At 50.6% G+C, this 16,552-nt stretch overlaps 1 long non-coding RNA gene across 35 annotated transcripts in view; it reads left to right on the forward strand.

Annotated features, from left to right (window-relative positions):
• Positions 1 to 16,552, forward strand: part of LOC123277849 (uncharacterized) — a 190,856-nt gene that overhangs the window by 29,360 nt on the left and 144,944 nt on the right. For 31 of the 35 annotated variants that reach the window (XR_011495020.1, XR_011495030.1, XR_011495014.1 and 28 more), the window contains 6 exons: positions 4,174 to 4,318; positions 4,424 to 4,568; positions 4,929 to 5,072; positions 14,558 to 14,626; positions 14,756 to 14,868; positions 15,021 to 15,184. This is a non-coding gene — a long non-coding RNA (uncharacterized lncRNA). Of the gene's footprint in view, positions 1 to 4,173; positions 4,319 to 4,423; positions 4,569 to 4,928; positions 5,110 to 14,557; positions 14,627 to 14,755; positions 14,869 to 14,999; positions 15,185 to 16,552 lie in introns of all 35 variants that reach the window. The other 4 variants (XR_011495031.1, XR_011495015.1, XR_011495025.1 and 1 more) reach the window with 4 other exon arrangements.

Below are 16,552 nucleotides of genomic sequence, written 5' to 3' on the forward strand. Positions count from 1 at the left end.
CTGATTTATGTATGCTGATTTTATACCCTGCAACTTTGCTGTAGCTGTTGATTGTTTCTAATAGTTTTCCTATGGATTCTTTGGGGTTTTCTATATATACGATCACATCGTCTGCAAACAGCGAGAATTTTACTTCTTCATTGCCTATTTGGATTCCTTTTATTTCTTTTTTCTGCCGAATTGCTGTGGCCAACACCGCCAGTACTATGTTGAAAAAGAGTGGTGAAAGTGGGCACCCTTGTCTCGTTCCTGCTCTCAGAGGGATGGCTTTCAGTTTTTGTCCCTTAAGTATGATGTTGGCTGTGGGTTTGTCATAGATGGCCTTTATTATGTTGAGGTAGTTTCCTTCTATACCCATTTTAATGAGGGTTTTTATCATGAATGGATGTTGGATCTAGTCAAATGCCTTCTCTGCATCTATTGAGATGATCATGTGGTTTCTCTTTCTCATTTTGTTAACGTAGAGTATCACGATGATTGACTCGAGGACGTTGAAGCATCCCTGTGTCCCTGGTATAAACCCCACTTGATCATGGTGTATAATCTTTTTGATGTATTGCTGTATTCGGTTTGCCAGAATTTTGTTGAGGATTTTTGCGTCTCTGTTCATCAGTGATATCGGCCTGTAGTTTTCCTTCTTTGTGTTGTCTTTGTCAGGTTTGGGGATCAGAGTGATGTTGGCTTCATAGAATGTGTTAGGGAGTGCTTCATCTTCCTCAATTTTCTGGAATAGTTTGAGAAGGATAGGTATTAAATCTTCTTTGTCTGTTTGGTAGAATTCTCCAGAGAAGCCGTCTGGTCCTGGACTCTTATTTTTGGGGAGGTTTTGGATTACCGTTTCTATTTACTTACTTGTGATTGGTCTATTCTGATTCTCTATTTCTTCCTGATTCAGTTTGCAGAGGTTGTAAGACTCGAGGAATTTATCCATTTCTTCTAGGCTGTTCAATTTGTTGGCATATAGTTTTTCATAGTATTCTCTTATCATCCCTTGTATTTCTTTGGTATCTGTTGTGATTTCTCCTCTCTCCTTTCTAATTTTCTTTATTTGAGACTTCTCTCTTTTTTTCTTAGTGAGTCTGGCTAAGGGTTTGTCGATTTTGTTAATTTTGTCAAAGAACCAACTCTTTGTTTCATTGATCCTTCCTCCTGTCTTTTTTGTTTCAATGTTGTTTATTTCTGCTCTAATTTTCATTATTTACCTCCTTCTACTGACTTCGGGCTTTGTTTGTTCTTCTTTTTCTAATTCTGTTAGGTGTCGTTTGAGGTTGCTTATGTGAGATTTTTCTTGTTTATTGAGGTGAGCCTGTATTGCGATGAATTTCCCTCTTAGGACTGCTTTTGCTGCGTCCCAAATGAGTTGGTATGGCATGTTTTCATTTTGATTTGTCTCCAGATAACATTTGATTTCTTCAGTTTCTTCAATAATCCATTTTTCGTTCAGTAGCATGTTGTTTAGTCTCCACATTTTTGCCCCTTTCCCAGATTTATTCTTGTAGTTGATTTCTAGTTTCATAGCATTATGATCAGAAACTATGCTCGATATTATTTCAACCCTCTGAATGTATTGATGGTTGCTTTGTTTCCCAAGATATGGTCTATCCTTGAGAATGTTCCCTGCGCACTTGAGAAGAATGTGTAACCTGCTAGTTTTGGATGAAGTGTTCTCTCTATATATATCTATTAAGTCCATCCGGTCTAATTTTTCATTTAATTCTATAATGTCCATGTTGATTTTCTGTCTGGTTGATCTATCCATTGATGTTAATGGGGTGTTGAGGTCCCCTACTATTATTGTATTGTTGTTGATGTCTCCTTTTAGTTTTGTTAAGAGTTGCTTTACAAACTCGTGCTCCTGTGTCAGATGCATATATATTTATGTGTTATGTCATCTTGGTGTAGTGTCCCTTTTATGATCATATACTGCCCGTCTTTGTCTTTCTTTATCTGTTTTGCTTTGAATTCTACTTTGTCTGATATAGCGACACCTGCTTTCTTTTGTTCATTCTTAGCTTGGAGTATCGTCTTCCATCCCTTCACTCTGAGTCTGTGTTTGTCTTTGGGGCTGAGGTGTGTTTCCTGGAGGCAGGCTATTGTTGGGTCTTGTTCTTTGATCCATCCTGCCACTCTGTGTCTTTTGATTGGAGAGTTCAATCCATTTACATTTAGAGTGATTATGGAAATGGGAGGGCCTATCGCTGCCACTTTATCACTTGTTTTCCTGTTCTCTTTGTTTCTCGTCCCATGATGTTTAGATTACTCATTCAGGTATGTAAATTTCTGTATTGGCATTCTTCTTATTTGTAATTTGTGTCTTTATTCTTGTTATTTGTTTAGTGGTTACCAGGTGGCTTGTCTAAAACATCTCATAGATGAGATAGTCCATTTTCTGATAGCCTCTTATTTCCTTGAATTAAAACATCCCATCCCTTTTCTCTTCCCCTTCTAGGTTGTTGTCGTCAGATTTTTTCCTCTTCCTTCTTGTGTTGTGAGTTTGTGGTTAAAACGACAGGATTATGTTTATTCTTGGTGTTTCCCTTCCTTTTATCTTTAATGTTTTATTTCACATTTGCTAACCTGTTCTGATGGAGAGCTGCTACTTTTTGTTATTGTCCTTCTACTTATCTCCTTTGCTCTTGGTTTTGTAACCCCTTTCCTTTTTTTGATTTTTCGGGTATGAGGGTCTTCCTGAGCATTTCTTGAAGAGGAGGTCTTGGGACAATGAATTCCCTTAACTTTTGTTTATCTGGGAAAGATTTTATTTCTCCATCGTATTTGAAGGCTATTTTCACTGGGTAGAGTATTCTTGGCTGCAGGTTTTTATCCTTCAGAGTTTTGAATATATCAGTCTGCTCTCTTCTAGCCTGGAAGGTAGCTCCTGAGAAATCTGCTGATAGCCTTATGGGTTTTCTTTTGTAGGTTATTTTCTTCTACCTGGCTGCCCTTAGTATTTTCTCTTTGTCGTTGACTTTTGCTAGCTTCACTACTATATGCCTTGGGGTTGGTCTTCTTACATTGATAAAGTTTGGAGATCTGTTGGCTTCTGTCACACGAAGTTCCATCTCTCTCCCAAGGTTTGGAAAGTTCTCAGCCATTATTTCTTTGAGTGGGCTTTCTGCCCGCTTCTCCTTTTCTTCTCCCTCTGGTATACCTATAATCCTTATGTTGCATCTCCTGATTAAGTTGGATAATTCTTGGAGGGTTTCTTCATTTCTTTTTAGTCCTAGTTCTCTCTCCTCCTCTGCCTGCAGCATTTCTGTATTCCTCTCCTCCAAATTGCTAATTCTGTCCTCCATAGTATCAACCCTACGGTTCAGAGAGTCCACATTTTTCTTAATCTCCTCCATTGCGTTCTTCATCTCCAGTATTTCTGATTGGTTCTTCTTTATAGCATCAAGCTCTTTTGTGACATAGCTCCTGAACTCGTTGAGTTGTCTATCTGTATTCTCTTTTAACTCGTTGAGTTTTTGAATAATGGCTGTTTTGAAGTCATCGTGATTTAGGTTATAGATTTCATTGTCTTTGTGATTGTTTCCTGTCATTTTCCTTCTGTTCTGGAGATTTAATATATTTTTTCTTACTGCTAGATGGCATAGATTTGTGCCTCCACATAGAGAGAGAGTTTAGTTACTGCTTCCACTTGTTTCTACTGGTGTGTGTAGGGGAGCAGCTGTTTAGACTGCACCGACCAGGAACCCTGTCAGCTGTTGCTAACTGGACGTGCGCCCCTCCTTGTAGTCGCAGTGGCCCTGTAGGGTCCCTCATCAGGTGTGGGGGCAATCACAAGAGGGCTTCAGGCTGCTAGTGCCTACTGTTGCAGACCACCTAGATGTGCTCCCTCCTTAGGGTCTGCAGCAGTGTTAAGGGCTTTCCAAGAGGTCGGGAGCAGGATCACCTATCTTCGCAGCTCTGTCACTGTCGGAGCCCACAAAATCTCACTTGTCCACTATAGGTCACAGCAGAGCTATGGGTATCTTCTGCAGTCTGTGGTTAGCTCACCTAGCTATGCTACTTTTGTCCTAGGGCCTTCCAGCCTTGTGATTGCTGGGTGGGGCCTCTCTACTAGTGGTGTGCAGAGGCTTTTCCTGAGGCTGCTGTGGGACTGTAGAGTCTCCCCCTGGGCCATGAAGCTGAGCCACTGGAACTCCACCCAACCCCAGTCCTCTTCTACAGGATCTCTGGGAGCCCATGCCCTGTCTGGGGGACAGCCGGAGTGCGTGAGTCCAGTGGTGGCTGGCTGGCTGCTTCCCTGCCTGGGATTCTCCTTTCTGGGACCCTCCCAGCGTTCTGAATGCTGGGCGGTGCCTCTCCACTAATGGTGAGTAGAGGCTTTCCCTGCCGCCAGTGCAGGAGCCTGGAGATCCCCCCTGGGCCACGGAGCCGGGCCGCTGGAACTCCACCCAACCCCAATCTTTTCCCACAGGATCTCTGGGAGCCTATAACCTGTCTGGGGGACAGCCGGAGTCCGTGAGTCCAGTGGCAGCTGGCTGGCTGCTGCACTGCCTGGCATCCTCCTCTTCAGGACCTTCCGGGCGGTTTGAATGATGGGCGGCGCCTCTCTGCTAATGGTGAGTAGAGGCTTTCCCTGCCGCTGGTGCGAGACCCTGGGGTTTGCCCCTGTGCTTAGGTGTAATCGCAAGGGGCTTAGGTAGGGCTGTAGTCACCTGTTTCCACCGTCGCTACGCTGGTGTGCACACACTCCTGCCCTTGGTGCGTGGAGATGCTATGGGTGCGTCCGCTGGAAGAAAGCCACTTGCAGGCACTAGGCTGTCCGGTGGTCGGGGCTTGGGGGTCGGAGAGATTTCACCTATCTCCACCTCCTCCTGGGGGGAAGTCCATCCGCCTTCCGATGCATAGCAGCACGGGACTCTCAGGCATCCTGAGATGTTATATGGATGTCCTTTGTTAACCGATGAATGTCCAATTAGTTGTAGATTCGAAGGGAGAGAGACAGAGACGACTACTCACTCCACCATCTTGGTGACGTCATTCGAAATGGACATTTTGAAAGGATAAAGGAATGACATCCTGTTGAAGTGAACATCTCAAGAGATACTAAAGGAAAGCGTTAAGTATGTGCAAGACAAAAACAACTTTATTGAACAGGAGGTAAATGGGGAGGGGCAGAAATCGGCCGTGGTGCGGCATTCCAGGGGCTGAGGCTCGTCGCTGGGAGGACGTTAACGGTCTTTCCATCGCTTGAAGTGCCATCCGGGCTGAGGCTCGAGGCGGCTCCAGTGCTGGACTGTCTGAGTCTGTGGCTCTGAGGTGCGGTGGGCACTAGAGTTGGAGCAGGGGGTCGATATTCAGCTGGCTTGGGATCTTTCTCAGGAGCAGGTGCTGCAGATCCAAGAAGAGAAAATCACATCCCCATGACTAGGCACATGTGTGTGGTGATGGATTGCAATTAGTCTTTGGGTGGGGGACCTGCTGTAATCTACACAGAAATTGAAATATATAACACCGTACACCTGAACTTTGAGGAAGTTTATAAAGTACTGTCAACGCAACCAAGAATTAAAAAAAGGGAATGGTGAAAAAAAATAAAGAAAAACCCAAAGTAACGATGCCTCACACACACACACACACGTACAAAAGCACACAGAGAAACCAAACGTGACTGTCTTTCCATGTTCCTCCCAAGCAAGGGAAATGTCTCACCAATCAGGGAGACTCAGTACATGAACCGCCCTCCAGAAGCTCTGGCATGCCTGGAGTCCGTGGGAATTGTGATCTGCTCCAGCTCATGGCTCTCAGCCTAACCCCAGCCTCTGAAGGCTCTGTGCTGAGTGGCCCGGCCACATTGCCTCCACACACGCCCGTGTCACACAGCCCAAGTCCTGCTCACCCTGACTCTCTGCCTCGCTGGGCTCAGAGTGCAGCGACTGTGAAAGCAGAAGGCGAGCTTGATGCTCCACCTGCGAGCCTGGCATGCTGAATGCAAGGAAGGCCAATACCCTCCTCAAGCTGGGAAAGTCTGGGGGCTGGAAAAAGTCCTGGGGATAGGATTCCATCCACGTGCCAAGAATGAAGGCCAAGGCCCTGAGGAGAGACAGGTGGGCAGCGGAGTCAGAGAACCGGCCTCTCCTTCCATACTGCCCTCCCAGGGTACGTCGTGGGGGTCTGGGCTCCTGTGCCTCCTGCTGCTGCCCGTCCAGGGGCCAGTCCCACTTTCCGTGCGCCTGCTACCTGGCCAGCTTGGCAGAACAGGCCACGTCTCCAAGGAGAGGCTGGGAAAACACCTTGGGAAGTGAGAGCACTCGGTCCCTGGAGTGCTGGCCCCTCCTTTTCCTCAGGGAAGCCTGACACAGTCCTCGAGTGTCTCCTGGCACATCCCACTGGAGTGCCAGTCCAGGACGGAAGGGCGTGGTGCAGTCTGCCCTGTTCTTGCACGCACTGGCACACAGTAGGGTGCAGTGAATATCTGACTGATCCAGGAACAACGGTCTTTGTCTCCTGCCTGTGCTTTCCACTGCCCTCCACATACCTCAGACTTTAGGTCCTGTGCCTGTGTGCTGCCTGATTCACCAGGTGCCCCACGTGGGTGACCTTCCCCTCCTGCTAGTGGCTGACACGGAGGGTGTCATTTGGTCCCTGAGCACTGAGTGGGCCACTGGGCAGCAGAGGAGCAGAGAACCGTGGAGGTTCTACCAGATGAGTGAGCAGGATGCTCAGACACCTCCAGTTCTGTGTCCCACGATGGGGAGTGGAGGTGGGACTGGGATGGGGAGGGGTGCATCTGGGTGCTGTAGTGGCTTACTCCACTCTGCCTTGGACTCCCACAGCACCCACAGCCCCCTCCAGAGCTCTCCTGGACAGTTTTCTTCTCTAATTTGAGAAGCCCTCAGAACTCTGCCGTCCCGGAGGAATCAGAAGACGTTGGGATGGAGGGTCCTGCCAGCCGCTCGATCATAGGCCCTACACTCCCCTTACAGTGTGGAGAGGAGAGGCCCTCCCACTTGATCCAGTGCCCACTCACTTTTTCCATAGGCGGGTGGGCGCGTCGTCCACTCTACAAGAGAGGATGAATCTGTAACTAGAGGAGACAGGAGGGCATCACATTGACTGTACTGGACGGCAGCTGCCTGAGGAGTCTTATGTGACTGTCTGACTCCTGTCTAGCATGGAGCCCTGGAGGGCCGATCCAGCTGACCTTTCATAGGGCTCAGCTTCTCGAAAGGGCCGTTCAGGCAGGAGCTCATTGAGTCGCTACAATAGCCCGTGGTGGTTGTTCCCGTCTTCTCGCCAGTATTCAAGGGAGCAAACCGAGGCTCAGAGAGGTGCGCAGACCTCCCCAAGACTCCCAGCGTGCAGGTAGCTGGAGCCCCAGAGTCCTGGAGGAGAAGGGCACTCACCTGTTAAAGAACTCATCCAGCACTTGTTGTGTGGAGGCCACAGCTATGTACGTCAAGAGGAAGCTGCGGATAAAAGTGGTGTCGCCCAGCAGGAAAGCGGGCACAAGGTGATCCACGAGACTATTGAGCGCAGTGTCGTGAACCATCCACAGCCTGGGAAACGGACTCTTGACCACTGTGGATGCGTCGAGAGCCTGGGGTGGTACAGAGGAGAGGCGCAGCTTAGGAGGCAGCACTGTGGGCACCAGGAGGGTTGGGGCTGGCCGTCAGAGCAATGCCTCAAGCCCCCAGTGACTTCTGGCAAGGGGTGGGACAGGAGTTCCCAGAGTAGGAAAAACTTCTGGTCTTACAGGTAGAATCAGATGGGGGAATGAACGAACGTGTTAGTATCAGTATCAGTAGCAGATCAAGGTGTTACCGGAGAATTGACAGCACCTGTGTGTGTTAAGAGCGTCAGCCCTGGGGTTTCTGACTAAAGAGCCCATTGCAGAGAGGAGAAGACGGGGGCTTTCCCTGCGGGGGGATGCATTGGGACAGGAGGACAGGCAGGACGTTCAGTGCAGCACTGATGAAAAGACAACAGGAGGTCCCACAGCAGTGAAGGGCTGAATCAGTCTCGTCCACGGTCTGCCATCCAAAATGTTGTGCATCTCAGTGAGGCCCCGGCCCCTGATCTGGAGGGGCCATGGGCACATGTTCCTCAGGAGGGCAAAAGAGCAACACACATGTCCCAATGAGCCCCACATCCTTTTGGGGAAAAGCATCCTTATCCATCATGAGGCAGTGTGAGACGTGAAGAAAGTGTGGAAGGATTGTGAGGTCATCATGGACACTTGGGGATGGGGTGAAAGAGGAAAATGTATAGAAAAATGCAACGATCCCCTTGACCAAGCATGAGGTGAAATGGGAGAAAAGTCTCTTTGCTGGGATTCGTAGAGTTATGGTGACAGTGACTTTGAATGTGGCCAAGACAGGAGCTGGGCAGTGCGGGCAGGTTGGGGGCAGAGATGGGGAGACAGATTCCTTCTGGAGCAGGAGTGGTACCAGGGCCTTGTAGGACCTGAGGTTGTCTTTGGTGTCCTGGGGCCCTGGGTGCTGGGTGTGCTGAGCACGTGCACTCACCCAGGCCCAGCGCTGGCTTGTGTCGGCCGGGTGCCGCATCATCCCTTCCTGTAGAATCACGGAAAGGAAGGACGGATCTGTCTTGTCCTTTCCGACCTCCTCAGGAGCGATCTGTAAAGACAGTGCCCGGCAGTCAGGCAGGAAGCCTCAGAGCACTGGCTGAGTCACTTTGGGGGCTCTGACACTCGGTGACTCTCTCCACTCCCGACACACGGCCCCCACCATCTGCACAGATCTCCATCAAGGAGGTAATCAGGTGACAGCCTGAGGGCCTTGGCTTAACATTTGCCCAGGAAGCTGTCAAGATGTTGTTCTTGGTGGACGCTGAACTCCTCTCCACCCATGGATGCAATGAATTTACGGCTGCTCTTGGCACAATTACGGCTCATAAAGAACTGAAAGCTGGATGAAAGCACCCTCGCCAAACGGGATGGTGCTGACTGAGCTGGAAGAGGCAGAGTTCCTCTCTGGAGAGGAACAAAGCCATCTTCGAGCCGTGATGCTTCAGGGCCAGTTGGGAGCTCCCTTAAGGTGTGCAGCCTTTCCTGATGGATTGTGGGATCTGAGCTGGGTGGGGGAGCATTACTGCAATAAGCAGCTTCTACAACAGCCACATAGGGCATAGGCCCCACCTTCCAAAGCCTGAAAATATTGCGTGCTTCCATGCCTGGGGCCAGCCCCAAACAGCTGCAACCCTGAGAATTCTGACAACAGCCTTGCAGGCCTGAAGCCTGCAGCTAGCCCCTGCACCTGAGACTAGGAGCCAGCCACGATGGGCGCCAACTCACTCAGCAGAAAATCTGCAACAGGAATGAGCCAGTAGACCTGGCAGGCAACTGTGCTGGGGTGCCCCATGCCGATAAAGTGACTGAAAGGACCATCACAGCCACAGGCAGTTGAGTCCAACAACCAGTCGGCCCGGGGCACAGCCTTGCCTCCCTGGTCACCTGTGGCAACGGCAACCATGCCTCAACAGAGGGATCCTTGTGGCCCACACAGGCGATTCCCTTGGTATTATGCTAAGTGAAATAATTCAGAGGGAGAAAGTCCAATAGCCTTGTGACTACTCTCATAAATCAGGGATGACGGCAGCAAAGAATCACAGGAGATAGGCATTGGATTGGGGGTTCCAGAGGGGAAGTGGGGAGGGAAGAGGGTGAAAAGGGGTGATTAGGCAAATGTGTGTGGTGATGGATTGTCATTAGTCGTTATGTGGTGAACACGATGTCATCTACACAGAAATCGCAATATAATGCTGAAAGCCTGAAACTACGTAATGCTATAAACGAAGGTTACTCCCATCAGAAAAAGAATTGAAGGAAACTTGGCCCAGTTAAGAGGCAACTTGGGAATCCCCTTTCTATGGTGCCAGCCCTGTCCTGGGATGTGAAGATGGCGGCAGCACCAGGTGATCAGCTGTACACCCAGCAGTTCCCGCCAAGTCAGGATCCCCCCCACGGAAGGGAGAGGGTGGGGGCCGTTCAGTGGGGGCTCACAGAAGTGGCCTGAGCTGGATAGCCCGATGTAGGCCCCCTCGTGTTACCTTTGATGACCTCCTGGCAAACGGCCATAGGTGTGGAGTATGAGAGGTGAGCCACCCTTTAAAACGAGTAAAAAGGTTTTGGCTCCGGGTCGTCTGGGGACCATAGACGCTGTGAGGCAGGATACAGCAGGAAAACATCTTTCCGTAGCAGCTGTGTCCAGCCAAGTGAGCTGAGTGTGAGGATCTGGGTGCCTCTTTACAGGAGGCCCCTGCACTGTGGGCATTGTTGTGAAAGAGGTTACATCATTGCCTGGAAACCACGGTGATCTGAGCCCCCTCCTCGGATACCACCCATGCAAGCAGTCCTCTGGGCGGGGCACTGCTCGCCCCCTTTTCCATGCAGTATCATATGTGTCCCCAGGATCCCCAAACCACCTGTCTCCACAGGCCTCCGAGAAGGTCTGGGTGCAGCCAGGGTCCCAGCTTTGAGACAGACGCAGACACAAGTGCTCCTTCTTCCCTGTTCCTCATCCTGGAGAAGCCATGGTGCCTCGCGGGGCCTTTCTGCCTCCAGTCTGCGTGGGGGGGATTATCCTAGCCCATAGTTCTTGGAGATGCCGTCAGGCCCGAGTGGGAAAATACCTGTGAAATTGGAGGAGCGGTGTCCCATGTAGGGAACGCCTCTAACGCCTTTTTTCTTCCTCTCCTCACCTCCCCTGTGTCTGCCTCTCTTCTGAGCCCACCCCATAGTCCGCCCTTCCATCTAAGGTCTCTGTGTGTACGTGTGTGTCATGGCTCACGTCCTGGATTCCCAGGAGGAAACAGCTTCCGCAGAGGAAGGGATGGGCAAGAGCTTCCCGAGAACTGACGGTTTCTGTTGTCCACCGCAAAGCCTATTGGAAGGGTTCGAGTCTTGCCCTAGAATATCAGAATACTTCCTTCTGCTTGGACTCTTGTCTGTCATGTGCCATGGGCCAGTGCTTACCTGTTTATGGGCCTCAGTTTCCCAATTCTCCAGTGTGGGATTGAGTTCAGAAGTGCATAAGCATGAGCTCAGCAAAGGTGGCCCCTGCTCCCTCCACCCTAGGCGTGACATGGATGGGGAACACTCAAGTGTTCGCCTGCCCTGGGCTCATCCTCAGGCAGAAACTTGCCAAATGCACGACCAGGCTGCCGACTTCTCAGTCTCAGCCCCCTGCCCTCCCCATTTTTGACTGCAGTTAGAGCAGCACCACCTTTTCAGAGCCCCCTGAGGAAGCCTGGGAGCAGCCAGGGCCCCATCCTTGAGGCTACAGAGCTGGGTTCACACCTGGCTCCACCTTGAGCTGGACTGTGATTCTGTCCAGGGCATTGAGCCTGTGAGGTCTTCTCCTTCTCCCTCAATGGCCTCCTGTGATCCCCTCTGCTCGGTCTACACATGCTGCTGGAATCCACTCCCCTTGAGTGTGGCCTGAAGTTCGTGATTCCCTTCTACTCCGTGGAACAGGGCAGAGTGATGCGAAGCCAGTTCGGAGACTGGGTCCCAAACAGTTCAGGGCTCTCCTCCTGCTCACTCTCAGCTGTTCTCTCTCTCTCTCTGATCCCTCACTCTGGGGAACAGGCCTGTGTGTTCTGGGTTGTGCTCTAGAGAGGCTGCTGAGGCCTGGCCCTGAAGGAGACCCACCGACAGAGGGGCACTCAGGCCTCCAGTCGCAAGGGGTCCCTGCAGGACCCAGAGTGCACTCAGAGGGGGAGGGAAGCAGATCCTGCCTCAGTTCAGAGCACAGCCTGACTCCCTGAGAGCATCTGGCAGAGGCTCCCAGCTGAGCGCTGCTGGATTCCTGGTCCAGTGCTACTGTGACATAATCAACGTTCGTTGGTTAAGCCCGTAAAGATGGGGAAAGGTCACACAGCAATAACGATAGCTGCCTAATGCTGTTGCCCTGCCCCTGGCCCTGGTCTTGCCCTCCGCTCTCCTCCCTCCCTGACTCTGCTGCCAAGCTCCTTCTAGCGACTCTGCCCTCCTCTCTAACCTCCTCTCTGGCCAACCTCACTTGTGCCTCCAAGAGTGTGCACTGCTGGGCGTTCCTACAGGCGACGGAGCCCTGGATTGAGACAGGGCTGGCTCCTTGTCATGCTGCTGCAAATATGAATGTCACCTCGTGGCAGCCCTTCCAGGCCCCTCTCCGTCTGGACCCGGCGCTCCACAGCAGCATGGGCTTGTTTTCCTGGTGGCGTCTGCTCCTTTCATTCCTGTGGTTTTCATTTCGTGGCTTTGTCCAGCTACCCTTCCAGATCTTTATCTGGGGGGCACGAGCTTGTCGGGTCTTTTCAGCACTAGCACTATTGCGTGCTCGGGGCACAGGTGTGGAATGAAGATCCATCCCACCACTGACCGGCTCTGTCCTTAGAGCCAAATAGACTTCCATCATTTGGAATGTGCTAGGTGGATCATGACTAAAGTTAGCCCTGTGACTGAGACTTTTGGTGGCATGTGATGAGTTATCGAAACACAGCCCAAATTACAGGAGCATAGCACTATCTATTTTCCCAGATACCAGTGCAGGGTGGGTGTTCAGAATGGAGGGACCACAATCTTTCAAATGGCCCTCAGGAACCCATCGTTCTTCCATCGTGTGCCTTCTCCCTCCCTCGGACATGATCCTCGTCTGCATCCATCAGCATAATTGGAAAGAACAGAAGGAAAGTCACCCAGGAGGATGTTGTCAGCCGGGTCCGGAACGGCACTTGCCAGTTCCTTTTCTCTTCCTTCAGCAAAGAAGTGGTCATCGGCCACCACGGAGGCTGGACCACGGCATCCAACAGCATGCCCCAAGAAGTGGAGGGTGGATTTTGATGGACAGTTGAAGTTCTCTGCAACAATGAGTCTCTTGTTTAGATTTATTTTGTGCCTTGTATCTCTGTTGAGGTTTTCCCATATGTCGGCACTGTGCCAAGAGTTGGAGGCAGAAGTGACGGAGCGGCATCTTTCCCTGGGAGAAGCTCCCAGTGTAGAGACGGAAACGAGTTCTGGTGTCAATGCCTGCCACTCGACGTGGAAAGGAGAAAGTGAAAGTGCTCTGGAAGCTCCGTGAAGCATTCTAGATTTGGAAGCTGTCTAGAGCTGCTATCAATTGAACTCCACTTCCAGACACCATCCAGAGATGTTTGATAGAGGAAGATGATGACAGGGACAATGGAAACAGCTAGTTATGTACGATACGTGATAAGGAACACTAGGCAGCCATTGAAATCATCCCCTCAAACATTGGAAAGGGCAGGGAGAATTATTCATGTTCAGTGCAAAGTGACTGCCCAGTTAGGGTGATCCTGTCTTTCGAATAACTCTGTAAATTTGGATTCAAGTATAAATATGTTGAGTATACAAATATGAGGAGAGTGGAGGGCAGGACCAGGGCCAGGGCAGGGCAACAGTGTTAGGCAGCTTTCTGCTTTATAAAATGTTCTGTTGTTCGTGTCATGAAAGGATTCCCTCCATACACTTTGTGTACTGTATGAGCCGTGGAAACGCGGCTCACCGTTTTCTCCTCCGCCACTCCCTGACAAGCACCGTCGTAGTCTCTGCCTCTGTGAGTTTGATTGTTTTAGATAGCCCTCAGGAGTGGAACCATGCATTCTTTGTCCCTCTGTCACTGTCTTCTTCCATTAACATAATGTCATCTGGATTCATCCACGTCGTGTCCTATGGCAGAATTTCCTTCTTTACAAAGGCAAAATAATATTGCCCTGTGTCGGTGTTGCAATCCAATGTACACATCCGGATAGATGCGGAGAGGGCTGATGGCCACTCTGAGTTTATTATAACCAGTGTTTCAATGTATGCATAGCTTACATCTGTTAAACATACACAGGTGTTCTGAACAATGTAATTAGCGAATGCCAAGAATTCTTAGTGATTTCTCAAGGAGCCCTCCCTCGGCGTCTGTTTTGATATTATCATGTTATTGCTGTGCTTGTATATTTTTATCTCGGAGCATGCAAGGCCTCCCAGGCAACGGCCCCTCCTGCTCCTGATATCGTGTCTCCATCTGTGCCCCCGGGCGACCGGTGCCTGGCTTGGGTTGCCTCCCCCTGGAGGTCTTACCCGTCATTGGCTAACTGGCCTTCTCACCTCCGGGTCACAGTTTGTTGGCAAGCCTTTTCCGGTGAGTATTAACCCTTCCTAGGTCAGGGGCGGCTACACCTTGTAAGTGTATGCCCCAGTTTCTGTACCCCTTCATCCGTGGACAGACACTTAGGTCGTTTCTACAGCTTGGCTCTTGTGAATGACACTGCCAAGAACATGGGAGTGCCTGTGTCCCTTCAGGTTCCTGTTTGGAATTTGGAGGATATATACCTAAGAATGGAATTAGTGGAGTGTATGTGATTTCCAGGTTGAATCCTTTTGGGGAATCTCCATAGAGTTTCCTATAGCAGCTGCACAATGTTACCTTTAGCACGACAGGATACACCAGGGTTCCAATGTCTTCACATGCTCGCCAACACTATCTTTTGCGTGAGTGTGTGATGAGAGCCGTGGTAACAGGTGTGACGTGACATCTCGTTTTGATTTGCACTTGTTTATGGTGGGTGATGGATGTTCAACATCTTTTCCTAGACTTTGGCCACTGACCTGTCTTCTTTGGAGAATCCTCTGTTCAAGTTGCTTTGCCCATTTTTCAGTGAGGTAAATTTATTTCTTCGGGTTTTGGGTTGTATGAGTTTCTCACATATTCTAGATGTTCACCCCTCAGCAGAAATGTGACTTGCAAATATCTTCTGTCATTCTGTAAGTGGCCTTTTTCTCCTTTCTAAGAAATTGTTCCAGCTCAATTGAGATTTAATGGACACATAACATTGTCTAAGCTTGTGGAGCACAATGTGATACTTTAGGATACATCAATACTGGGACTCATTTCTGTAATAAAGGTAGGTAACACTTCCATTACCTCAGAGGGTAAAAACTGTGTGTGTGTGTGTGTGTGTGTGTGTGTAGTGAAACCGCTGTGGCACTGCCCCAGCCCATGGCAGCCCTTCTGCATGGTCCCCCTTCTCTCCAGCCTTGCTTGTTCCCTGTCCAGGGGAGCTCCTCTCCCTCCCTCCAGGCAAGGCCCTGTTTCTGTGACGACCTATGGTCTCTGACTGGGGGGCTCCATCCTGTGTCAGAGAAGAGAGAGATTGCCGCCCATGACCTGCCCCACAGCCTCCGAGGAAGTGGACCCCGCATAAGCTGACTTTGAAGGAGGTGAGGGCTGCCCCCTTCCCTTCCTTTGGACTGTTTAGCAGGAAGCAGAGTCCCCTCCCTTGCACATACTGAATGTCAGGGGCCCCAAGGTGGGCGGTGGCGGCCGGGGGACAGGGCGTTGCTGGTGGTGGAGGCTGAGGGGTGTTTCTCGGGCTCTGCCCAGGGCTAAAGGCCCTGACCGAGGCTCTCCCCAGCCCGCAGCTCCAGCAGCCCCTGCTCTGCTTCCTAAAGGTCTCCTTTGCTCACACAAGGTCTAGTGTTGTTGGTGATGCAACTAAAGCTTTATCTGGATGGACATGTTCAAGGGCACGTCGATGTGTCCCTCACCTGCCCATAGAGGTCTCTTCCTGAGAAAGGGACCAAGACGGGGGGAGATTGGTGCAGAAAGGAGTGGCCTGGCCTGCAGTCTCCTTTGGCTGGGAAGCAGGGCCTGGCTGCCCTACCTAGAAGCTGAATCGTGGAGGATGTGTGCTGGGCTGGCTGAGGGGCCCTGGGCCGGGGGTGTGTTCGTGGGAAGCGGCTTGGCAGAAGAATGTTCCAGGACTCGGGGCAGAAGATGCTGTAGGGGGGTGATACCTGAGGGAGGGTGTTGGGCCGGCCCTTCTCGGCTCCATGGGCCACTCCCAGAGACCCTGATGGCCTGACTCCTGTCTTGTCAGCCTCCTCCTTCAGGTGCCACCTCCAATGTCTCTGGAGTCCCTGCTTTCCCAAACAAGCCTCAAACGTGGGAGCTGGTCCCATGGCCGTGGGTTTAAGTTCCTGCCGTCCGCTCTGTGGCCCAGGGTTTGGATTCTGGGCATGGACGTTGCACCGCTCATTACGCCATGTTGACTCCGTGTCCCACATGCCCCAACTAGAAGGACTCACAATTACAAACTATACAGCTATGTCTTGGGGGGATTTGGGGAGAATTAACAAAGACTCAAACTCGATGAAGCAGGCGTAGATCTCAGAAATAGCAGCCAAACCCTGAAATGAGTATATCCATTGTGTGGCAGCATGTCTGCTTTTAGGTCTCTGTTCTACAAAAACAGAGACGCGCGGACGCACATGGACCTTTCAGTATGGTTATGGAGTGAACATATGGAGATGGTGCAGTCCTTCAAAGCCGTGGCTGCTTGGTAGAAGGCGATGTGTGGCCACTGAGAACGCACAAGGGGACAGGACTGAGTGTCCCTGTTCCCCTGTGGGACATCAGGTCCTAGGATAGGAAAGCCCTGGGCTCCTGCCCACCAAACCCACTCACACTGCTTAACACACACCTATATACATGCTCCCACATGGGTCCTCAAAGATCATTGCCCTGTAGAGCAAAGATTGAAAAGATGGATGGCACTTGTTGTGGGCAATTATGTCCCAGTCAGGGGA

The sequence above is a fragment of the Equus asinus genome, chromosome 17 (genome assembly GCF_041296235.1).
Source record: "Equus asinus isolate D_3611 breed Donkey chromosome 17, EquAss-T2T_v2, whole genome shotgun sequence".
Classification (NCBI taxonomy): Eukaryota; Metazoa; Chordata; class Mammalia; order Perissodactyla; family Equidae; genus Equus; species Equus asinus.